Source organism: Apis florea, unplaced genomic scaffold (assembly GCF_048593485.1).
Source record: "Apis florea isolate Af1SG1 unplaced genomic scaffold, ASM4859348v1 contig_3517_pilon, whole genome shotgun sequence".
In the NCBI taxonomy this organism is placed as follows: domain Eukaryota; kingdom Metazoa; phylum Arthropoda; class Insecta; order Hymenoptera; family Apidae; genus Apis; species Apis florea.
The window spans coordinates 1,839,935-1,866,687 of record NW_028256778.1 but is presented as its reverse complement, the minus strand read 5'-3'; the positions used below and the strand labels follow the sequence as shown (position 1 = coordinate 1,866,687).

The window sequence follows — 26,753 nt, the reverse complement described above, 5'->3', positions numbered from 1 at the left end:
GTACGTTCAAGTGTTGATTGCAAAAGGATCGAATAATTGAACTCGATACTTGACAATTATGATCCGATTCGAGAAACTTCGATTACTTTAACCTACAACCTCGGTGCAGTTGAACTGTATTAAAGCGCATCACGTGCATCATTGATATAGCTACATGCATAACTGTGATGCAAGGGAGTGGAAAACCCGGCCTTGCGAACAGGATATTTAACCACTATTTAATTAAACTTCCCCTTAATTGCGACAGCTTTTACCACCCGCGTCGATAAACGCGTTGTCATGTAAGAACCGCAGTGTAGGCGAAATATGGTCCCCTGTGAAAGGAAGACGATTCTAAATGTGGCGAAAATATAGGGTAAAATTCGAATGATCGATGTAATTAAAATTTGTTTGTTTCTCGATAATAACGAATAAATTATCGATTATACGATCTTTGACTGTCTTTGACCTCTATAAAAGTTATAAGAATTTTATTCTACAGTTTTCTCATTCCATTCGTGTAATTATGTTTTGAAAATTTTTTAAACTTTTTTCGTTTACTCGAATACAAAATCTAAAATGAGAAAGTTAGAATGGTGAAATATAAATGAATATCACGTATTAGAATTAGTGTCAGTAATAATATCGAACAAAAATTAATAACGTTTCGTAATATTTAATATTTTTATACATTTGGATTTGTAGAGTATACATGTAAAATTTATCACCTATATTTTTTTCATTTAAAATCAATATATTATTCACTTGTTTTCTTTATTTTTTTATACCATTTTATGTTAAGAAAAATTTGAGAAAAATTAATTTAAGCGATAATTTTATAATAAGTTAATGAACTTGAACAAGTATACATTTTGTATGAAAATATAATGTAGAAAAAGTTTCTTTATTAGATTATTTATTACATATTATTCATATACATATAATTTCTTTTAAATATTAGTAAATATATTAAATAAATTATAACTACTATTAATATTTCATTAGTTCAACATACATATAATTAACTTGTCATATCGAATACGAATCCAAATAATTAAACAAATATAAATAAATTAAAATAAATTTAATTGATAAAATTAATCTTAAATAATATATTCAATATTAAAACCAGAAGCTAACTCTGATTCACCACCCTCAATTAAATCAAATGGTGTACGATTTAAATTAATTAATATTCTTATAAAAAAATATTAAATATTATAAACTGTCAAGTTGTACCATCAACTGACATCTTTCGTTCCTCCTACTCGTCATTGAATCATATTCAATTTCGAGATTAAAACGAATTAAGCGAATTTAAGTTATTGCACTTTCGTGACTCGTGAATAGTTTCGAAACGAATCATCGAGAGATGCATACAAAGTGAAATAATATCTCCGTTACCTTAACAAACGATCGCCGAATATATCAAATAAACGACCAATCAGAATCGACCTGGCTTGAACAGACCGTACTCGTAAATAGCAAAAAGCGAATTTATATGGGCGAATAAAGGATATTGCTCCAGGTTCGTGTTCTCGCGAAATATCTATCTAGGAAATATGAATCGATGCCCTATAAATCTCTTCGAGTTTCAATCGAATTTCTGTAAATTTTTTACTCCTTTCGATCCGGACAGGGTTTTTTTTTATTCGAATAATTCACGTGCTCCTCTTCTCTTTACACGAAGTAAAAGGAAATTAACGAAAAACAAGAAGTTGTTTACGTCGTCCAGATTCTTCTTCCAATTCTTTCTCAACTTTTTCGAAGCAAGATTTTTATTAAACAATCGTAGATTACGATTCGTTTGATTTTGATATTTTGATCAGTATCCCGTAGCAAGAAATGTTTTCTTTCAGGTTGGAAATTGAATATTCTGGTGTTATTAATTCTTTCTCCAAGTGGACGCGATAAAAATCGTATGAAGATCAATTTTAATTTTAAATGGTGATGTATTTTCTACAGGAAAGTGTTAATCCATATATGAAATTATTAATTCAATGAGTGTTTCAATTTGAATTTGTAAATTTATAAATCGTAAAATTTATTGAAAAACATAAACGAGTGAGCGCAATAAATTTTATAAACTTCGAATTGAAATATATTTTATAATGAGGCAAAGGCTTGGATAGATATTCTAGATTTTTTTACGAATAATAAAGAAAATAATTATCAATATGAATAACTCAGAAAAAAATATCCTTATCCTTGGAAAAGTAATAAGACTTTATTGCCATAACTATTGGAATTGGCTTTGAATTAATTAGTAGTTAATTTAATTATATTAAAATAATTATGTATCAAAGATCCATTAACTAAAAGTGACACCAATAACTCCTTAAAACCTTAAGAAAAAAATCATTACAAGCTGAAAATAAAACTCGATCTGTTTTATTGACAAAATCAGATCTCAATTAATATCGAACATAAATTCACAAATGTGTTCACTATCGAGTGTATTCAATTTAGAAGATTAACTTAACCACTTGACTCTATTAACATTTTTAGAATATTTTGATTTATCTAATTTTTATTAGAAATTATCGCGTTGAAACATCCTTCATTCCTTCCTTCTTTCTTCAATAGCATAACATGATTTTTTTTGAATTTGAATTTTTCAAACTCCATTATAAACATTGCAAATCTTTATTCATTGTATACAAACGTACATCTATTATATAAAATACATCTTCTATGCACACATATATCTTAACCTAATAAAATAAGTTTGAACTTATACAATTTTGTCAATCAAAGTTTTTAAGTAACTAGTTTGTCACTTAAATGGAAGTTTCCTCGCTTGAAAACTTTGAAGAACACCAGCAAAGTTCTACGTGAAGTATTATCGCGGTATTCAATTATTCATTAATAACGTAATTAAAAAAAAAAAAAGAAAAAGTAAAATTGATAATAGAGACAATTGATCGAATATATATATCCATATATTGGATATTGAAGAAAGAATGCGGTAAAATAATCGAAGAAAAGAGAATCGAGGAAAAGGAAGATGAAAGTGTAGAGAAACGAGAAGAAGAAGAAGAAGAAGAAAAAGAAGAAAGAGAGGCATGATACAGAGGGTTGTGAGATCGATAACCATCGTCATGGCGACCATAGCATCAACTAGTCTTTATTCCTCTCTTCTTCTTCTTCTCCTCTCTCGTGCTTTTCCTCGAACAACGCAAGCTTCTGCCACTGCTTCTTATATACAAGTCTGAAGATGTTAGATAGGTACATACACGTGAATCCCCTGATAACGACAATGCACGTAACAGGAACTCGATTATCCGCGAGTCAACGGGGAATTTTCACATTCAATAAAGCTCGTCGAATTGCAAAAAATTGTTTTTTATCGGGAAATTTTTTACCTGAGATAAATTTGACGTCACTACGAAAAATATTAATGTGCGAAAATAAATTTTGACAGTGACAGCCGATATGTGAAATATAAGAAAGATGAACGTGCGTTTTAATTTGATCCAAATATTAATAATATCTGTTATTTCTGTTTATCTTTTTGTTTGAAAGAAAGATGCGCTAAATTTCGTCTTTTTGTTCTTCTTTCTTGCAAAAATACGATATACGTAATTTCAATATGTATTTACCTGAGATTGTCCTTGAAATTATATTTGAAATATTATATTTGAAATATTATTGTATTAATGAATGGATACGAAATTTCTGTATAAGAGAGATAGTATTGAATGTATTTCGACGATATGTTGAGAAATAACTTATCGTGTGAAAAATGGATTGCATTTCCTTGAGATGATAATGATATTTGATTAACAATTAATAATTTTTTCGAGACGAATTCTTTTATATTGGCATACAATCAATAATTTATTTGTTAACTTTTGTTCTAAAAGAGATATATAAATATATTAATTATCAATTAGTTACATAAGACGATATTTGATAATTTTTAGGTTATAAATCGTTAAAAATATTTTAAATTGATATTTACGTGCCGAAAAACGTGAGAAAATATTATACATACATATTACACATATTTTGATTTTTAACAAATATAAAATTAATAAACAAGAATACTTCATTAAAAATTCAAAATGATGAAACACGTATTACTTTAAATACAACGTAAAGCATAGCATTCTTGCACATAAGAAATAAAGATGTAAGGATAAAGTACACGATACATTCTGACATCTAGCGGATATTTCAAAAATTATACACCCGTCATCTCACAAAGCAGAGTCCATTTCTTCTAGAATTACCTTAGTTCGTGTGAACGGAAGTACGTATAACAGAATATGTTTCCATATTGACCAGCTAAGCAGCAGGATAAAATATGAATGCAACACACAATTTGAATCTCGAGAGTTTCCCGACTGTTCCTGTATCAACAGGCAAATATCCGTATGGCAAAGATGATAGATAATGTAATACTAGAATTCGCACAGCTGCAAAGCTTTAATCGTAAGACAAACTAACCAGAACTTTCCAATGTCCCACATGCTGTGCAAAAAAACTTTCAAGCAATAAAATTCTGTGAAATTTTACCTCGATTGCGATCTTTTAACTAGGAACAGGGATAAAAATCGTTGGAAATCTCGAAATTTAAAAATAAAACATTCCAAATTTTTCGAAATATAAAATTTGAATAATACTTTGTATAAATGATTGATATACTTTGATAATAATTAATTTATTTAATCAATAACGATCCAATTGAATTTTTGTTAAGATTTGTTCAGACTCGTTTATATATATTATTTCAAATTATACGAAAATTTATTAAGAAAATTTGTAAAAAAGTTTTTCCAAACTTCGTAATTTCACAATATTTTGAATTCGAATCTAGAAATCTGTCGATCTATTTTTGATTATTCGTTAATTATTAATTTTTTCTACTAGTTTTACTACTTCTACAGCTTATGTACAACGCGTTTAACATATTTGTTACTGGATTTGGACATTTCTGAGATCAATTTTAAAGGCAAAAACAGTCTTTTTCTTACACTGTCGTTTTCAATGGAAACTACAATTTCTAACATAATAACATAATAAAATCTTAACCGACGAATTTCTCTATTTCTGTATTTCTCGATTCTTCGAAAGTGTTCCACGAATATATTAACATCACTTTAACGTAAAATGTTTCGCAGGCAGTTTGAGTACAAAGTTTCTTCTTGAACATTTTCAAAGTGTATATAAGTTCAATTCACGAACGAAACAACTGTACACGCGTTGCATACACGTGTTCCAAATAATCGAGATCTTTTTGAATTCTAAAAAAAAAGTGAAAAGAGAAGAATACAATCCTTGGCAATATATATATATATATTTCAATATCGAACGAAACTTAATTTTTCTTGACAAATTGGAAGAATTATTAGTATACTAGATGATGTGTAGAAATAATTTTGAAAAAAATCCATTTTCATGTGAGCTTATAATAAATAGGTTAAACGATACATTTTGAAAATTGATGATGCAGAAACAAATGATAGGCATGGAAAAATATAAAATTCTATAAATTTTAAAGGATGATCGAATATTTTTTGCCAAGGATTGTATGTGAGAAATAAGAAAAGTTTTTCGTATATTACTTTTATAAGGAAATTCATCTAATTTACAGTTTTTATAGAACGCAATGAGTTACACACGGAATAATTCTTTCCTTGAAAAGAAATCTCTTTATGGAATGAAATCAATGAAAGTTTCAGCATTTTTTCGTGTTTCGAATATTATAATTTTATCTGGGAATTTTTTTTTACAATAGAACGGTATTAAATACATTTTACAATTCAAAATTTTACTCTATCTCACGTTATTACAAAGTAATAACGTTTAAAAAATGAAAATGTATTGGAACATTGAATGTCGATTTCCTTTTTTTAATAATAAAACAAAAAAAAAAAATTGCTACATGATACAACCTTTTATTGCATTCTACAAAATTTCATTATAAATTAATTTTTTATTTTTAATAAAATTGCGCGAATAATGTGACAACTTAAAATTTTTGTGCAGTACAATAAAAGTTTCAAACACACAATTCTTTAATTGTTAAGTGCAAGATAAAGAAAAAAAATTTCAAATTAAATAAAATTCTGTTGTGAAAAAAGATATACAATTTAAAATTTAAAACTTGACAAGACTTGATTGAAATTACTTTGGAAATTAATTTCCACTCTCTCAAAGAGATTTTCTTACGAGAAACAATAAATATATTACATCCAAATATACGTATGACCCATTATGCTCGCACAAATTTTTATTAAAATTAGAATTGGGTTAAGTGAATTTCCTTGTAAGATAGTGCGCGAAAACTTTTGTCCTTCCCTATTTCAGTAGTTTCAAGAACATTTGAAAAAGAGGTTTGAAAAGGGGAGAGAGTTGGCGGAAAAGTTCGGACGGAATCGTCTTTTACTGCGCAATACATCGAGAAATTTTCATCTCGTCAGACAGCTAAATCGATCTTCCCTGTATTAAACTTCTCGCTTGAAAATTTGATCGGATCGTCCCGCGAATAGCACTTTCAAATTGTTCAAAGTATCGTGAATAATTCATTAATCGATTGCTTCCAATCCGAATGATGAGTGAAAAACGCAATATAAATTCTCTTTTAGAATGGCATGGGAATGTAACAAATATGCCAGAAAATTGAAATATTTTTATAAATAAATACCATTTGAAAATAACATTTTATTCTATTAATTTATTATATGTGGTCATATAAATAATTTATTTATATTTATAAAAAATATTTATTTAAACAATGCAATGACCATTGAAAATGATTTTAAAAGATAAAACAGATTGGATTTACGTATATGAAGTAATATTTGTGTTGTACACAATAGTAATTTCAATATATTGCATTATAATAATATTGAAAATTGTTCATTTGAATTATTATTTTCTTACATCTCAGTAAAATTTTTGTACGATTTATTATTGAGTTGCAGAAATTTATGCATACAATATGCAAAAAGATATAAAATGTCCAGTACAAAAAATCATATTATAACGTTTCAAGAATGAAACAGATTTTAATTTGCACAAATATTTGCAGTCTAATAATTATTAATACAATATTTCATATTTATCTATTTTTCTTAGCCATATAAAATGATAATGATTTAAAATTTTTCGTTTTTGAATTATTAATATGCAGAAAAATTCTATTATTATTAATACAAAATGGACATTGAAGGATAAATATATAGAGAGAAAAAAAAAAAGAAAAGAAGTTTACGAGAATTATCTTTGCGGTTTAAGCAGGTCGACAGGAAATAACCTGAATAATACTCTTTACCCCAACACCATTATGGCTTTCAAATGAATTTTACTTTAAATTACTCGACCTTGATGACATCCGTAACCTTCAAGTGAATGCTAATGACACATCCTCAATTATGATATCATAAACTGAGGGAACATAGATTTTGTAATATTTTATTATATTTAATATAAAAAAATAATTTGCATTTTTAAAATTTTATTATTACCATAACCTTCTATTATTTTGCATATAAAATATCAGAAGAAATGTTACAAGTATACAAATTACTTGAAATTATTGAATTTGAGTGTTATTTAATTACAATTCAAAATATTTACATTATATGCATAATGATATATTTTCTTTTTAGTTTTACTTACTTGAATGGTTAATTTATATTTTGAAATTAATTAATCCAATTAAATGGATAATGAATCTCTTTTCGTATTTCTTCTATTTCCATCTTAATTAACATTGGCACTAATGACATCATAACATTTCCAATATATTAAATGCATTATCATAAACTTTCCTAAATTTTTTAAAAGATTCCTCGTTTCCTGGAAGAAAACACTGATTGATCTCCAAACTTTCGAACACTTTTGATGTGACGTACAACGTGTGAATCGAATAATAGAATCAGAAATGAACGCAAACGAGTGCAAAGAATACGCGAGGAAAGAAGGAAAATTGTTGTTACCGACCGAGACGCGTTCTCATACGCGTCGATAAAAGAAGAAAGGAAGAAATTCTCTCCGAATGCAAACGCGAAAGCAAAGGCGCCAAGAAGTTTTCGCGATTCCTAAATTGAGGAAAATTGTTCTACGCGTCCATCCTCGTTGTTCACACACACACACACACACACACACACACACACACACACACACACACACACACACACACACACACACACACACACACACACACACACACACACACACACACACACACACACACACACACACACACACACACACACACACACACCGTATAATACACATATAATACACATATAATATACCGTATAATACACACACACACCGTACGGCCCTTACTGTTGGCCGAGCAGATACGAGAGCAAGAGAGAATTAGGCGAGAGTCGCAAAAATATTAAGATAAAAGCCGCGAGAACGGGAAACGGAAGCGAGGACGGGGATAAAGAGGCGTAGAGGCGAAAGAACAGGTCCGTTGTGTATGGAGAAAAGTACAAATAGCCGAGGATGAATGCGCGAGGGGTTTGCCGGGTACTCATCTTGTAAACTTTTCCCGAAGGGCAGGAAACCTAAAGGGGATATAAAATGAAGGGCGAGAGTGAAGATGGAAGCGAGTGAGAGGAGGTTCAAGAACCTCGAATTAAAATGCACCGCGTGCTCTCTCTCTCTCTCTCTTTCTCTCGTGGATTCAGTTTTCTCTTATCCTCGTTGCCAACCACCACCCTCCTTTGCTGCCTTTTCCTGCGAACTTCGACGCATCATTTCAGCTTGGAAAATGACGGGGTTGAAAAGGAAATCTTGGTGAAAAGACCTCGTTCCGTTTCATTTCTGTTTAATGCGGATTCCTCGCGACTTTCTTTTAGATGTCAATGTTAAATACCGCTGTTAATCCGTATCTCTTCTTTTCTCTCTTCTTTTTTATTATGTTAATATTGTATCCACGTTAAATATATGTCAATTTTTTTTTTTTTTTTTTTTTTTTAGGGGGACAATACACTCTGAGGTAATTTTTAGAGATTGTTGAAACACAGAATTCTAAAACATACGTCGATAACAATTTTCTTTAATTTTCTTCGCACGAACGTCTTTTTCTCTTTCCTATGCTAGATTGTTGATTTGCTAATTCTATATTTATCTGGAATTTCACGCATAGATTTTTTTATCTAATTCAATTTTGTCATGCATCAAACGTTATAAACAATTCAATATGTTGCTGTTTATTTTATTCACGATATTTGTTATTTTAGATTATTTTAGACAAACAATATTGATAATTTTTAGTATCTGTTTAATTTTGGTACAATTATGTTTCAATATATTCCGTAGCAATGCCAATCGTATATCCTCTTACCGTTTAATTCAAAAGAAGTTTCATTAATCATCCACGGCCATAAAATCGTGCTAATTTTGTAAATTTTCCTTGCCTTATACAGAGGAACAAGGTGAGTTATTTAAATAAAGAAAAGGCGATCTGAAAAGGTTGGGAAGCACTGTTACAAACGATGAATAATAATCAGAGGATGCGAAAGAGAAAGAGAGATGGAAGAAGGAAGCACGGCCAAAATGAAAACATATCCAAGATAAATGCATAACTTCTTAGGCAACATCGTTCGGTTAAACGATAATTGGATTTTTCGTTAATCGAAATTCCAATAATCGATCGTTCCATTAATAGGAGTTCCGATAATTCATGTTTTATGTATTATATAATATTAATAATCCATTTATCCGTTTGAAGAAAATTTTGAAAGAACAATCGTCAACAATTTTATTTTTAATTTCTAACAAGTTTAATTAATTTAAACAACATTGTTGACAATTTTCTTTTAAATTTTTCTTCGTTACAAAGTTTCCTATCTTTAACATTTTCCTATTTTTTTTTTGTCGTGCGTTAATAATTCTTTGCAATTGCGCAAATCATTTATTACTTATCTATCGGTTTCGATAAAAAAAATTTAATAAAAATTGATTTGGATTATGAGAATATCTTCATAAACCTTATGATCTCATCAAAACATGCTATTAATAAATCTTCCACTATTAGGTAACCCGCATAGAATCTATCTCTGCGCATCTGATGCTTACCAGCCAAATATAGAAACAAGTGATGAAATTAGAAATACTTTAGATGTAGATAAATGTAATAGTTTTGTAAGTGCAACCGAGTGAAGAAGTGATTCTTCACGTGGGAAATAAAATGGAATAAAATGTTGTTTCATTGGGTTTTCCTTTCCGAGTAAAAAACAAGTTTGAAAAATGTTCAACTGCATTGGTAATTAAACTCGGCCATTTAACCGATAGGAATGAATCATAGATAAGTGATAAGGTTCTACTACGTAGAAATAAGCAAAAAAAAAAGTTAGAAATATAGAAAAATGAATTTTTTGTTTTATAATCCTACTGGATTATCTTTCTATCTGTAAAATTTCCATGCTATTTTAATCTGTTGGAGAATAAAATGCGTTTTCGCTATTTTTTGGAATTTTAATATTAATCATATTATTCTTCTTATATATTGTTGAAAAAAATTTTGATTTGATTCTCCATCTACAAATTGCACATTGTGATCGTGAAAACGAGTAATTATTACAATTTCTTCGATAACATTTTCCTAATAATTCTGTAATTACGCATAAAATAAAAAGAAAAATAATCCAACATTGTTTTTCACGTGACATGATTTGATACTGATAGTGGAATATAGTGAAGTTATTAATGAAAGCAAAAAATAATTTATAACTCTGAAAATATCTATTTCAAAAATTATGAATCATTTTTTTGAATCATATAGTATATTTAATAGTATTTTTTTATAGTTAACAAAAATATAGATTGTTAGATTATTAGTTAATATTAGTGTTTTGAATATTTTTGGAAGTTTATAGAGAATACGTTTTTTGTAGTTTGCCTCAAAATTGTCTCGATCAAAATACTTTTCCAATACTTTTTATTTCTCTCAAAGTGAAAGAAAAATATTTATATTAAGATTAAAGCTTTTAATGAATTTGATTGTTCTACCTTACTTATTGTTTTACTTAAAAACTACAAATATCTTTGAAGCTTAAATAATACGTAAAATTTGTAAATACACGAAGTAATTTTTTTTTTTCTTTTTGCTATTTAAAATGTACACGACAACGAGTTTAATAAGAGTGTGTACTATTGTAAAAATCCACGTAATTTTCTTCTCAAAAATCGTCATTTCGAAGCAATGAACGAGCATCTTTCAAAAAAGATTAAAATCTGAATAAAATTTCTGGATAGAAACATGTTTAACACATGTCATCAAGAAACAAACATAGAGGACAATGTATTTCTTTCATGAAAAGAAGAAGAAAAAAAAAAAAGATCTATATTTTTTAGACATTATCTATGCATACATTTATCATCGAAATTGTATAAATAAATTCCAGTACAGTATGAAATAATTTATCAAAATTACCCTGATATCTTATTAATATAACTACACGATTGCAAATGATTAAAGAATAATACACGTATGATTACATTCCAGTTACACTCCATTTGTAGATCAATATTCACCGATCGAGAGATTGTGAAAAAGCATATTTAACCTAGAAAAATATAGAGCTTAACGATACGTTATTTCAGAAAAGAGGAAGTTAGGTAAATAAAAGATATAACGTGAATTTTTTTTTTTTTTATCTCTTAATGTGAACAGATTCGTCAAATGGGCGTTGTCTGCCAAAATATCGAGTCTCGCTTATCAGTTACGCCCATTTTGTGTTATTCGATTAGAAGGCACAGGATGTTCGAACGAAATTCGAATCGTTAAGAGTTAAAAAATTTAAGGGATGATTGCAAAACAAAAATAATATAAATATGTGTCGAAGCTTATTTTTCAAATTAGATTGTTTAATTGAATAAAGCTATAAGAAGAAGATAGATCCTATTTCATCCTTCTTTTGCTTTTTTTTTACCTAATAGTGCAAAATTAAATAATGCACTCATTGATTCGAAAAATAAATTCAGAAATGAATATTTTTGATGCATACGAACGTCTCTGTGTGCTTTTTCAATCGTTTTTTTATTAAATTCGTTCAAAATCTCTGCACATTATCACGAGATTTGTTTGCACAAAGATTTAATTTTAATGGGACACGACGAGTACCATCTATATTGGATTAATTTTGGGATAATGATAAATATAGAATCGTCTCGTGAGCAAAAAATGAAATATCTTTTGTCGTGAAAATTGAAAAATATATTTCTTTTAATAAGGGAATCAAAAATCTTGTTATGCTCGACGCAAATTGAAGTTATTTCTTCTTTCAGTTTAATTATTTTTTTCACGAGCAACATGTGTTTCGTTAAAACACACATTTTAATAATAAATAAATTACAATTTAGTGATAAATCTCAATCAATATTACGTGTTGCATACGTTATTGTTATATTATATAAATTTGTTACGTTATAATTAATTAATTTTTAAAAAATATTATTATTGATATTTTAAATATTCAATATTAGTAGTTGCCATTTTGTTAGATCATGCGATTAATTGGTATAATTAATTTAAATTTACAGTGCGTGTATTTATTCTACGTTTGATTTTAATTAAAAGCAAATAAATGTACACTTTCAAAATAAAATTCCATCGTTAATTCCTTTAATACTCGTACTCGTGATACAAGGATGATAAATATAAATAATTGTTTCTTCATATTTTTCTCCTCATTTATCTCCAAAAATTATGACAGCTTATCATCAAACTTATGTAAAATATATCATACTTATCTACTTTTCATCATTAGTCGTAATTCATTACAAAGAATTTGTTACAGAAATTTGAAAAAAAAATTTTCAGACGTTAAAATGTTAAATAAATGAAACAGTATATAAATATCCAATAATTTCACGAATCATCAAGAAAATATAACAGTTATAAATTTTAGATTCTTCTTATCTCGTAATAATTTATTATTACATCAGAAAAAATTTACTTTTATAGAAAAAAATTTTAATTTAAATTTTACAATTTTCATAATTGTTTAAAACTTTTTGCGATTTTTGTGTATATTCAACTAATCACAGGAGTTAATATAATAAATAAATAAATTTATAACGTAAGTTTCACTTGTTATCAAAACTAATTAAATATATAAACTTATTTTTATCAAATGATTTCCTGGACAATAACTAAGCAAATGGAAATATCAAAACCACAACGATAAAATTTTATTTCTGTTATCCGATAATACAATATTATTTTTATATTTGTTTCGAAATGCGTATTTCTTTAATATTCGTCCGTATTTTTTTATTTATAGAAAAAGAGAAAAGCTACAAGAACTCATAAAAACGAGCAGAAAATAAATGAATAAATATCAAACGAGAGATTAACCCCTTCAAAACGTTCCTTTTAATCTTTTAATAATCAATATTACGTATATGCAAATAATACTTTAATTAGTTATTAAATAATTATACAATAAATGAATATTTTTTTATCATTAAAAATATTACTTATCACTAATAAATATTATATTGATTTATCATTATATTCTTTATTAGTAGTAATTAATTTAATAAAAAATTTATAAAAAAAGAATTATTTCTAAAGAAAATATAATATATGGATTGTTATAATAAATTACAGAAAAAACTGAGCCTAATTTTCAAAGTAAAATATTATTTTGTAATATTGAATTAAAAAAAAAAATCATTGAAATTGATTAAAGGTTAAATGAAAATCAATATTTTCTTATACAGAATTTAATTATTCTTTCGAAATATAATATATTCCATTTAAAATAACATAAAAATTGATCTTGAAATTTTCGAAACGCTTGCACTGATAAAGGTATGTACATATATTTCGTAATATTCCTCTTTCAAACCATGCAAAAATCTTATACAAAAATCTTTTTACACGCTTTAAAATTTATTCGAGATAACTTCGATCCATATAATCTTAATCTAATTGAATTTAAATTCCAATAGATTTCACTCCAATTATATATGTTTATAGAAAAATTAAAAACTCTATAATTATGATTATTTAGAATAGCCTCAAATAAATATCCTGTATTCATCGAGCGATAATAAATTTATATTTAAATCCCGTGTTGAAATTGAAAAATTCATAAAAAGCTATTATCGATGATCGTAAAGTGTTGGAAATCATTGAAAAAAATCTTAATCGCATTATTCATTTCACCAAATTGAAGCAGATTAACTCCCAAGAGTTTCGAATATTCCTTTCGAGATATTATTCAACAGAGAGACTTCGAAAACGAGCTTCAATTTTCGAGCTTTCAAAAAATGATTTTTCATAAGAGATTTCAAGCATTGTATAGCTTAGCTGTACAAATCCATTGAAATACATGTCTTTCTAAAATATAATACTACGCAATAATATATACCGTTAATAAAATTAGGATGGTAAATTGAGAGAATCTGAAAATGGAAGACAAAGGAAGGCCTAATTTTAATACAACGTTTAATACTCTTAATGTTTCAAGAAAGGGTCAGCTCGTAATTAGCTGGAAGAGGTTGGCATATTGCGCATCAAGTTTCTCAAGGAAACGGAGTTGCCGCGGATTAGAGCAAGTTGTGTACACAAATGTGGCACGAAGCTAGGTCAGACGTGCAATTTGTTCCTTCAGGGTCGTGCGCGGCTACCACGAAATAACCTCGACAGTTTTTCTAGCAGCGTGGCGCGTGTTTACTTATTATTCGTCAACGTATCTCCGAAATCGTGATACGAAAAGCATTTTTCAAGCTTCGTTTTCAAAAGTAGATAGAAGTATGAACAATTTTTACGAGCGAAATTACGATTAGTTACGAATGAAAACGAACAAAACTTGTGTACAAATAAATTGTACGATTCTTGAGTATTGATTGGATTATTGATATTTAAAAAAAAAAAAAAAGAATATAAATCATAAAATTCTATATTTTTTTTTTTTTCAATGAAACTCAACTTAAACATAATTTCATGCTTACTTGATACAAACTTAATCCAAACTTTACCGGAACATAAAATTAAAATTCTTAAAAAATAGACAGGATATTAATATATTTGTGGAGGGAACCAAAGATTCATTTATCGAATTATAAACAATTATAATTTGCATTGGATGAATCTTGCATCTAACTCGATCTTAAATTACTTAATAACCGAATAAATAACCGAGCAAATAATTAAAACAATCCAGATATTTTACTAATATTTGAAAATATTATTTATTTCAAGAAATTCCAAAAATTTCATTCATTGAAATTCGATTCAGAAGAATAACACAATATATTTATATATTGTGTGAAAAAAAAAAAAAAAAAAGAAATTAAATAAGTCTCGATTTTTATATTTCCAACTTATTAACATTCTATTTACTGTCAAGATAATACTTGCACTTTTGCTGGAAAAGTAGGAAAGAACACTTTGTACATGATATATATAAAATACAATCGAGGCGAGTGGTTTTAGAAACCAGAAGCTAACCTATTCTTGCGTCGAGTTTGTACAAGAACGTTGCGGATGAAAAAACAAACTATACACTACCGAGTTCGGTAAATTTGCTTTTTTAACTCTGCAAGCAATGACACGGTGAATTTCCGTTTTCACGCAACGTCAAATATTAGTATGCATATATTAAAAAATATATATCTTTGACTTTGTCGAACGAAAACTATAAATCCCTAGTTTCACGTTTATCTAAGACATATATACTCGTACTTGAAACTTAGTGATACATATACATATATATTAATATTACAAGTGTTAACGTGGAATAAAATTTGAATAATAATTTTTCAATTTGTAAGCGAGCAATATGAATTTGATTAATTTTTAAAGATTATACATTAATAAATTTGGTTCGTGTAAAAATTGTTTAAATTTACAATGGCAACGATATCGTGAAATGATGGATTATCATGGTTATTTTTAAATTGATATATTTTTTGTTTATACTTTGATGATAATGCTTGCTACAAGATGTGTTCTTCAATGGTATTTATTACACGAAAAGAAAATTTTTCCACGCATCGTCACATCAACTTTACGAAAAATATTTCGAGATCGAGTTTTTAAAAAATTAATTCGAAATACGCGAAGAATTTTTAAGCGAAAAAATCACGGAATGATTTAACTTTTCTTTTTCCCTCAATTAAACCTTATCGTGGTAATAATTATTATTAAATAATTAAATAAAATATTTCTTATAAAATAATATTAAAGAACTAAATAATCTTGAAATTGTTTCATTATTAACTTGTGATCCTTTAAAAAAGGATCAATTAAAATGTTTGTATAATTCAATTTGTGTAAATTTTGGAAAGTCTGGATTGACAATCCGTTCAAAGAAATTTAATTCGAAACAATTCGAAGATCAAATCTGGAACAGATTGTATCCCAAATTCGTTATACTATAAAATTACACGATACACAGAGAGTGAAACACGAATTACACTAATTACACACACGTGTGTGTAATCTTGGATGCATACATGTTCAACACCATGACCTTTAACATTTAATCAATTAATTGCATATTGATGTAATATTTTCAAGGTAACGAGATAACAAGTTAAACACACGTTCCTTCGCAAGACAGTAATTTATCGTAATTTTCATCATTAACGTTTCCAAGACGTTTACATTAACTAAACATTTAAACTTGATAACATCGCAAATTAATTAAATCGATCGTATTAACCGTAATTTCGAGAAAAACAATTAGAAGAAGAAAATTACTTTTGGTCATACTTTTGTCATCGATAAAAATAGATTGCGTGTATAACTCGTGGTAAATAAATATGTGGTATATGTAAATACAAAGTAAAAATTGTATGTCGACGATTTATATCTATTATCTAAATCATTCGCTTTTTCTTTTCTTTTTTAATTAATAATCTTCGAGCTTCTCGCTCGACATGGAAACAACGACCGTGAACGAAGGATAGAAAAAATTAATATCAATCGTCGCGTGAAATCGTCGCGTTACAACGTGACATTTGAGCCGCATAGATTGATTTCCATTGTCTCTTTTTATCTCCTCGTATTTAATGTCGTATTAGCTGCTTACCTGTAATGTTATTAGTGACACAAAGAAGGATTACAACTTATAGGTTATAAGTACAGCGAGGAACAAAAGTTATCCTCTTACAAGGAATCCAAAAATTTTAATAATTTTAAATTTGTTGTTAATTTTTTTTTTTCGCAACGATAAATACCAAATTTTGAAATTCAAATTCAAATCAATTCCTATCGATATGATACGATAATACGATAATTGGAAGTGGAAACAAATTTTTTTATCTTTTTGATGAAACTTGGCGAGTTGAAAGAATATCAAAGCTCTTTAAATATTTATAATTAACGTAGGATAGAGGAAAGTTTCAAAATGTCCAAAACTTAAGAAAATTCTCAAAGTTGTACTTGAAAAAAAAAAAAAAAAAAAATATTAAAAATTTTGGTTGTTGATTTCACCCCTCCAAAAGTATTAATAAAAACACAGTTTTTTCATTTTAAATACATTTTTTAAAACACATATTTTTAAAAGCATTTCCAGCTTTATTTCATGTAAAAAACGATCTATCAGAATAATTATATTCTTTCAAGTATTTGCGTTTTGTTCTTCAAATAAATAAAGCCTCGACCAGCGAGATACCTTTCTTTCGATCTCCCACGAACACGTTAATACCCTTTACACGTCTTACTCCATATCCCTCTTCCAATCCAAAGAACCACTATGCGAGGTTTCATATCGTATAGCTACCTCGTTGACCTTGGCCGCAATGTCATTTTCGATCCACTCAGCCTAGCTACCAACGTGATTACACAACGAAAGATAAATTAGACATCTAACAAGATAAATTTGGATTCATAGATCACGTTTTAAAAACCAAGTGCAACGCACCCCGGATAGACATTATTATCCGTATATATATATATCGTTATATGCGCGATATAACGAGATAAAATTCCTAAGTTAAACAGGTGATAACAGGTGATTTCACACGTGACGTATCCAATAATGATGTATTTTTTTTCTGCATCAACCGTGCAATAGGTAATTAAAGGGAAGGCAAGAAGAAAAGGAAAATATGTTAATTTCTGCGTTCGTTGTGCACGTTCGAAGCACAAAGTCGGACAAGAAAACTCGAATTATACCCAGGATTACTGCGAAACTGCTGCATTATCATAAATTGCACGTGTATCCTGCGGGTACAGTCACGGCAACCACGCACACACGCGTTAACAATGAGAACTTCTTATTGAACTAATAACGCAATATTCCGGTTAATCTGTTAAAATATTATTTGCACGACATACTGGAACATAAAGGAAGCGAAGAATGAACTGTTGGAAATAAGATGTGTGCAAATTATACGACGTTTCTTTCTGGATTCGAATTTTTTGAAAAATTTTACTCCAACTGTTCATTTCGTGAGAAGTTTAAGCATAGATAATTATAAATCTTATTTATTTATCGTTTATTTTATATGATCAATACTCGTTCAAATTGAAAGAGATTTTTTTACAAAGCTTTAGATTATTAAAAAAAAAAAAAGAGAGAGAGAGAGAAAGAGATTGATGCTTATATTGATTGGTGAACACATTGTGCTTTACGAAAAATTATTTTTTTTTTGAAAAACTTTCTATTGTCTCTTATTTTGATTTTTTATTAAGCTTTGAGCAAATTAGAAACAGAATGAAACATTTACTGAATGTTTTTTGCGGTTAGAATAAATATTGTCAATATAATTCTTTTTTTATGAAAAACTTTCATAAAAATTATTCTTTGAGAAATGAAAAATATCGAAAAATTCCACGAGACAATGTTCCTTCATTAAGATTCCTTTATACGTATATAAAAATGAAAAAAGAATACTTACAAAGTGAATAAACAATTGTTTTAATTTTTTAATTAATTTTCTTTCTATCGTAAGAATATAGGATACATTGTACAACGTAATGAGACTAGTAGAAGAACTAGTAAAAATATAAAATACACGAGAATGCATATTTTTTGTTTTTTCCTGCAAAGTAATTTTCCAAGTTAAAGCGAATTCTTTTAAATTCTTTTAAATAATTAAGCGTTCGATGGATACGTTACATTCTTCGAAGGAAAAAAAATAAAAAATACGCAATTTTATATATCCTTTGTGTCTTTTATCCTATCCTATAAAATAGTACAAAATAAATCTTCTGATCAAAAGTAGATTATTGTATCGTATATTCGAGAATCGACAAATGAACAATTTCTCAATATTTATTCCTTCTTTCAAATTGACTACCCTTTTATTTTATGTCAAAAATGTAATAAAAAATGTAATGGATTTTTTAATATAAAAAATATCACTGATTAAATGATTATAATAAAATTCATGATGAATTTTAACTTACGATTTATACCGGATGAGATATCATCAATCGAATGTCCCTTCAGCAACTGAAACAAAATTGTTATTAAATCATTTATTTTATTCTCTTTTCCTTTTATTTGTTTAACATATTTAATGCAATTCAGTAGATTAATGATAAGTTAATAAGAAATAAAAACCACCAATGTCGACTTATATCGTCGAAGAAAAATAATAAGGAATAAGGAGAAATTCAATGATATTTCGATGAACGTGTTATAATGGAAAATTTATAATAAACGACGAAGAAAGACAAGCTATAATTGAGAAAAATGAAACTAATTATTATAATTCTATATTACAGGATAAAATTTTTTTCCCTTTCGTTAACCTAATTAAATAAAGGCACAACCATAAAGCATGTACGAATATAATGTTTATTATAAACGAAGATTATTATTTTTCTTAAAAATATTAAAATATCAAATTCTGAAAATTAATTTCATTATAAAAAAAAAAGAGATAAAAACTAGAATTATGAAAAATTTAGTTAATTATATATAAAAGTTAATTTCCTTATATACAATTTTGTTTAAACTTTAATTTAGTAAATTTTAACAATATTTCTAAACGATTGTACGAATAGTTGTGTATTAATATTAAACGAACGACGTGGAAAAAATAACAATATTGTTCAATAATTGTTAACTATTTAATTATAATCTTAGAACTTTTTATCCAATTATCTAAACTGAATACAAAAGTTGAAACAACCACTTGTATTTCTTCCATTCTCATCATCTAAACGATCTCAAATTCTTGAAAGATTAAATTGAAAAAGCTTGCTTCATTCTATCATCGATTGCAATTTATAAAATATTTCGGATAAAATCCACTTTATAAAATGTAAAAGGTGCATTCTAAGTATGGCGGCAGCGGCGATTTCACAGTACCTTAAATTTGGACCAGGTCCAAGTCGAAAATCGATCGATCTTTAAAACGTATATGCCAAACTTATTGGACAATATCGCGAACAAAGTATCGCTCTAATGTCGAAAACATTTTCGATATAAATCTGCTCTTGACGAAAATGAAATTTATTCAGGATAAAATTCATCTCACCTCGAGTATATCGCGTTTATTAAAATGATTAAATATTGTATTGTTGAATATTACGTATGATTATGTATGGATTTAGTGCAAAAGGGATTCACAATGATAGCGTTAAGAGATATTGAAAGTTTTTTGAATATTAGTTTCAATGAAGATTAAAACCGAAGAATGTAAATTTATTAATAATAATGGAGATAATGTATCCCAGGAAATATTTTATTTTCTGTACGTTTAGATATGAAAATTGAATTATTCTTATAATTAATAATTTTTTAAAAAAAACTCAATTAAAAATGACGTAGTTTAAATCTGAATTTTTATATTTTCTTTCTCTTTTAATCTATATTTGAGTTTCTTGTATTATGTCATGCTTGCATTATATCTTTCAATTTTATAAAAACTGTATGAGTAACAATTACGAATAATAAGCAAAAATTCCCTATATAGGGAATCTTTCTTGCAGAAATTAAAATACGTGAGGAAAACGATTATTTCCATATCATATGAAATAATAGCAAATATTATTTTCAAGATTATTAAGTTAAGTAACTTCTTATCAATTCATTTTTACTATTTTTATTATTCAAATTTATTAATTAATATTCAATGTTTTTAATATTTTTTACATAAAAAAAAAAGTATTAATATTTCATTACTCATATTTATAACTTGTTTTTTTCGAGAAACCAATAATAAAAATTACATTCATAATAGAAATTATTATTATTATTATTATTATTAAGACAAGAATTTTGTTTCTGTAACACAGTTTCCTCTCGCATCGAATCCCTCAATTTGCACTCGAGTTTCTTCTCGGATATCTTCAACAATTTCGAATTTTTTCGACTTCTTGCAAATATGTAATAAATCAACGGCTCTTAATCTTTGATCCATGAACCCTTAGGAGGCCGCAAAGTCCTCAGACATAAAAGTGAACGAGTGAGATAAAGCTCGTGATATTTATTGATTTATTTATAATAAATCTCTTTCCTCCAATTTGAAGCGTACACAATTTGTTGTTTCATAGTAAAACAATTGATTTCAATTTATTGTTCAAGTTTTAAACTGGCTTCTGTAACGATATCTTTAATCGTTAAATAAATTCTGAATAAAATTGAAAATTTATTAGTGATAAAAGAAAAATTTGAATTTTTCAATTCTTTCTTGTATTTCTTTCTTGAATTATAAAATAATTAAAGAAAATCACGCGGGAAAAAATAGAAACGTAAAACGTTGGAACGTGGTCTACTTTTTATAATTGAGAATAAAAAAAGGAACACGTTACATGGGAGAAAAGATAAAAAAAGAAAGAAAGAAAGAAAAAGAAAAAAGACGGTTAAAGAAGTACGTAAATGGAAACTCGTTCTCGAATGAACTCGTGTCCTCGAATGAAAAGGACGCGACGATTTCAAAACATTTAAACGAGCACGAATGTAATACACATAAGCAAATAGAAACATAACGTACATATGTATTTCGTTGCAATGTTAGATCATTCTAAATTCTGCAAATATGGAACGAGATCGATCTCTAGATTAGTTATACATATTAAATTATATATAAATGAATTTATTTATAATTCTCAATAAAAAAAAGTTACTACACTAATAATTGTATATATACAAGATATTAATATAATCATGGAAATATCATTGGAAGATCTCATTCTAGAGCTCGAAATAAGCACAAAATTTTTGGTGTGCAAAAATATCGGTTGAGACTTATTTATTGAATTACAGGTTTAATTTAAGTTAGATGAACCGAGACGAAAACAGAGTACAAGGATAGTGTGACAAAGACAAACCGATTTCTTCCTTCGATTAACTTATTCAATTTAATGATAAATAATAAAGATATAAATATAAGTGAACTTTTATTTTGAGTTTTAGAATTAATTTTCTCCGACTAAATGTTCTGCGATTATATTAAAATCTTGTATATGCATGAATTTGTCGCCGTTATTATATTCAATTGTATATCGTAACCGTCTCATTTTAAATATGTAACGAGTTGAATATTTCCTTTTGCGCATTTGTTTGCATAAGGCAAATTATAATGTTTAACTATTTATTATTTCAAGTTTTTATGCAATAAGAGATATTTTTTATATTATGGAAAATATTGAAACGTAAATGAGTATAATGATCATCGAAGGACAATATTTATATAAATTAATTAAAATAAATACGTGTAGCAGAGAATTTTACAATTTTTTTACTACGTTATAACAATAATAAATCGTTTCTTTAAATTTATAGATTGTTTTATTGATTGAAAATAGACTCTTAATTTCATGAAATTCAAAATCAGAAACTTTTGAAATCCTAAAACTCGAATTTTCATTTTCTTCTTTTTAATGAATTTTTGTATTAATTTGATCCTTTATGATTTAAATATTATATAATCAGATATTGTGTAACAATATGTATCAATATGTATCATTATTTTTTTAAACGTAGAATTAGATTTCTCTCTCTTCTTTCCAATTTTTCTTTCTTTCTTCTCCTTTCTTTTAAAAATATATATAAAGTATTAAAATTGATAAAAACTGATATATTCTGTTTCCAATGATTGTCAATTAAAATTATCTTGTATAGGATTTTGCTTGTTTTCAAGAAATACATGCAGAATAATTAAAAACATATAATTGGAAAATTAAGGTCGATTATCAGATGCATAAAAATAAAAATTGCTCAAAATGTCGTCCTTAACGACATACATATTTCGACCTCAATTCGTGGGGCAGCAGTTAATCGATAAGCTCATCTTCTTCTTTCACTTCATACTGTATTGTATTTACTTATTATTTTATTATGAGCTATAAAATATTATATCAAATTTTAAATTTCGAGAAATCTTCGAATCCATGATTAGTCAATAGTAAATATAATTTTATTTCTTCAACTTGTAAAAAAATATTTATTTCTTATTTTTGTAAAATAATAGGAAACGAGTCTGTAGTTTAAAATATATTGGTAATTAAAATAAAAAAATACTTCATCAATTTTAATAAAGAATACGACATTAAGAAAGATCTACGATAACAAGTTGATTAATACGAAAATAAAAAATTTAAAATTCAAATATTAATAATATAAATATAATATTTTTTTAAACATTTTTATCAAAGATTTAACGAAATTGCAAATAAAATATTATTATTATTACGATATTATAATCGTTTCATTTCGAAAAGCGTATCGATTTATTTCCTTTATTGTTTGTCACCATCAAATACAATAGAACATCGATATATCGAAATTTGATTATTCAAATGACCTATTATCCACAAGATGATTATATATAGATGAACTAATAGCAATTAATTCATTTTTTATATAACTAATCTCCCTATTCTTTTATGTAATAAATAAATCCATATTTGAAAATAATTTTATTTTTATTTGCTTCGTGATTTGTTGAACTCTTTATTGTCCAAAAGAATTTATCCTTTAATCAAGTTAATCGAATAATTAACATATTATTACAATATCGATAAATAGATATACAATACACAAAATTGTGTGTGTACATACATTCATCATACAATATACAATATCCAATTTAATAGAATTTCAAATAATTATAAATGGAATAAATGAATTTTCAACAAAAATTGAATATATATTTTTATAAATATACAAATTATGAACACAACAAAACTAATTTATTTTAAAAAAAAAACTGCAATTATAATTTGTCTAACGCATCTTTGAAAAGGGAATGAGCAAATGAATAAATTTAAATGAATTTAAATATTTATAAAGCAATAAGAAAATCGAAGAAATTAAATAAGCTTGACATTTATACTATCACAAATTTTTCTTTAACTTCTTTAACTTTACAAGTTGCCCCAGTTAACTAAATATTTCATTGATTCGACGTTCATTCAATCGAAATCATGTAAAATTACAATTACTTATCTATGCGAATACAAGTGTAATAAATGTAAGAAAAGTGGAACAATGAAAATAATTGTATTTCTATTTCTTGATATTTGATAAAAACGAGTATATGAAAGAACAATTTTTTTTCAAGGGAACATTTTATTTTAAGTGATAAAAATCTTCGAATTTCTTTCTCGTTTCATTAAATATAATTTAATTTTTAGTTCTCTACCAATTTTGACATCTTTTTTATTGTAAAAGAAAAAAAAGTTTCTAGAAAAAAATTGCGTTCTACTTTACTTACAATTTGATTTCAACTGATATTTCTCGATCAATGTAAAAAAAAATATATATATATACATAACTCATAATTTATTTGCACTTGCACTCGAATCAGAATTATCAGATTATGCAAATTTCTTTATAACAGGGTACACGAACAATTTCGAATCACTGAGTGATTTTATTTAGATAGAATTGACGAGAAATGATGATAAGAAGATCGATATTTAAAATTTAAAAAATGAACTTTTGATTAGAAATAATGAATGTTACAACGTGTACATACTTTGAACCAATTGAATTTCGTGATCGATTTAACTACACTTTTCTGGTCAAGATTCGTGCGTCACTGAATATACGAAGGAAGCTTGTTCACGTGTTGATAATTTACTTATTCAGCGTTAATAAACTGACACAATACGCAATTTGGTGATCACGATGAATGGATCTTGAGAATATTCTTCGACGAAGTAATCGTGGGCCAAGGATGGAATATACGTTTCGATTGAATATTCCATCGAGGAATAAGAAAAATGCTGGATTTCAAACTGTGATTAAAGATTCTTTAAAAATTTTCGAATCAATTAATCTCGATTAATGACGTCTGTTCAATTCGATGAAAAATCGTGATAGTGTAAGTTGATGGAAAATGTTAATAAGAATACTGAAAATCCAATATTAAAATTGAAGAATATAAAAACATGCGAAGAAATTTATATTCTTTTCTTAAATATCAATTTTTATATATGGATTTTTGGAAAAAATAATTTCCATTCAACTTATGCCATTATCAGACTTCCATATCTAAAAGCATATTGGTATTTGCATGCATTAATATCGCATATCAGTATTTTCAAGCAAGTTTAAATTTTGACTGTTTCTACATCTATTTAAGATAAAAAGAAAAATTATTTCTATATTCAATTTACAATTAACTTGAACAATGTATATTAAATTTTATATTTCATAATTCTTATTAAATAGGATACTCAAAATGGAAATTAAAAAAATTTCGAATTTTCAATAATTTTTGCTATTTTTATGATTCAAACTTTAACTTTAACACTAATCCAATTGAATTATATATATATATATTTAGACTTTGAATTTCACGAATTTATTACAATACACAAAATTTTTTGCAAATCGAAAAAATGACTAGATGAAAAAATGTGTTTGAAAACTTCCAGAAGTCTAATTCTATTGAAATTTTACTTCTTGATAAAATAGACACCTTAGAGAAAACAAGCATTTCAAGTTTTTAAATTTCAAGAGTTTCGAAAGTTTCCAGATTATAAAGTTTCGCAATTCTATAGTAAATATATCAGAGAAAATGAATTCGCGATTATATAAAAATTATTAAACACAAATTCAAGAATAGAAATTTTCGCCAATTTTTACAATCACCTTGTGGAATTTCATTTCTCATATACGTAATATTAAAATTGGATACGATCAATCAGTGTAGCAAATATACCAATCACGTTGTTAATTAATTAATTGTTTTCTAATACGTTAGAAAATTTTTTTAACGAAATTTCCGATGTACAACATTTTCTAACGTAAGTGCTCTTTTCACTCGATGATAAATTATCACGTGTATTATACGATATCGTGACATTTCAGAGGGGCGTTGCAATTTATGACATTTCGACCGACTGTCACGTAGTGTATTAATGCGACAAATCAATGATGAAATAAATGACAGTCTCATAATCAGTCAAGTTATTCTGATAATCCGTTCCAATATTTGCGTTCCTCTTTCTTTTCGTCAATTTCATTATTTTCGATTTTGCTTCAAATTTAAGAAAATAGAATAAAAATTATTCCAAGTTTGATTAAATTTTTTTTTTCATCGTTACTAAATATTGTAGAATAAATTAATTATTATTAAATTAGGGAAAAAATCCGGATATTTGATTCAATTTAGTTGTATTTTCTTTTTCCTTTTCTTTAAATGTATAAATATGTAAATCTACAGTTACGTGACCTTCATATTTGATCATGCATTTGATTGACGAATTACGGAAAAACCGAGTTTAATTGGTTCTTAAAAAATTTTGAAATATTTGTTCTTATTCATTCCGTTCGTTTAAAGCCATATTTCAGAAATAATTATTTGCAAAATAATATTATTTTATATTATTCATATTGTACATCAATTATACGTTTACTATCTGCTAGATAAAAAAT

The 26,753-nt window shown here is 26.8% G+C and overlaps 1 protein-coding gene across 2 annotated transcripts in view; it reads right to left on the bottom strand.

Annotated features, from left to right (window-relative positions):
• The window catches only part of LOC100866516 (beta-1,4-N-acetylgalactosaminyltransferase bre-4), a 90,292-nt gene that overhangs the window by 41,203 nt on the left and 22,336 nt on the right, over positions 1-26,753 (bottom strand). For both annotated transcript variants that reach the window (XM_086913891.1, XM_012493620.3), the window contains exon 2: positions 19,322-19,367. The gene's annotated coding sequence lies outside the window, so the exon portion shown is untranslated. The remainder of the gene's footprint in view (positions 1-19,321; positions 19,368-26,753) is intronic.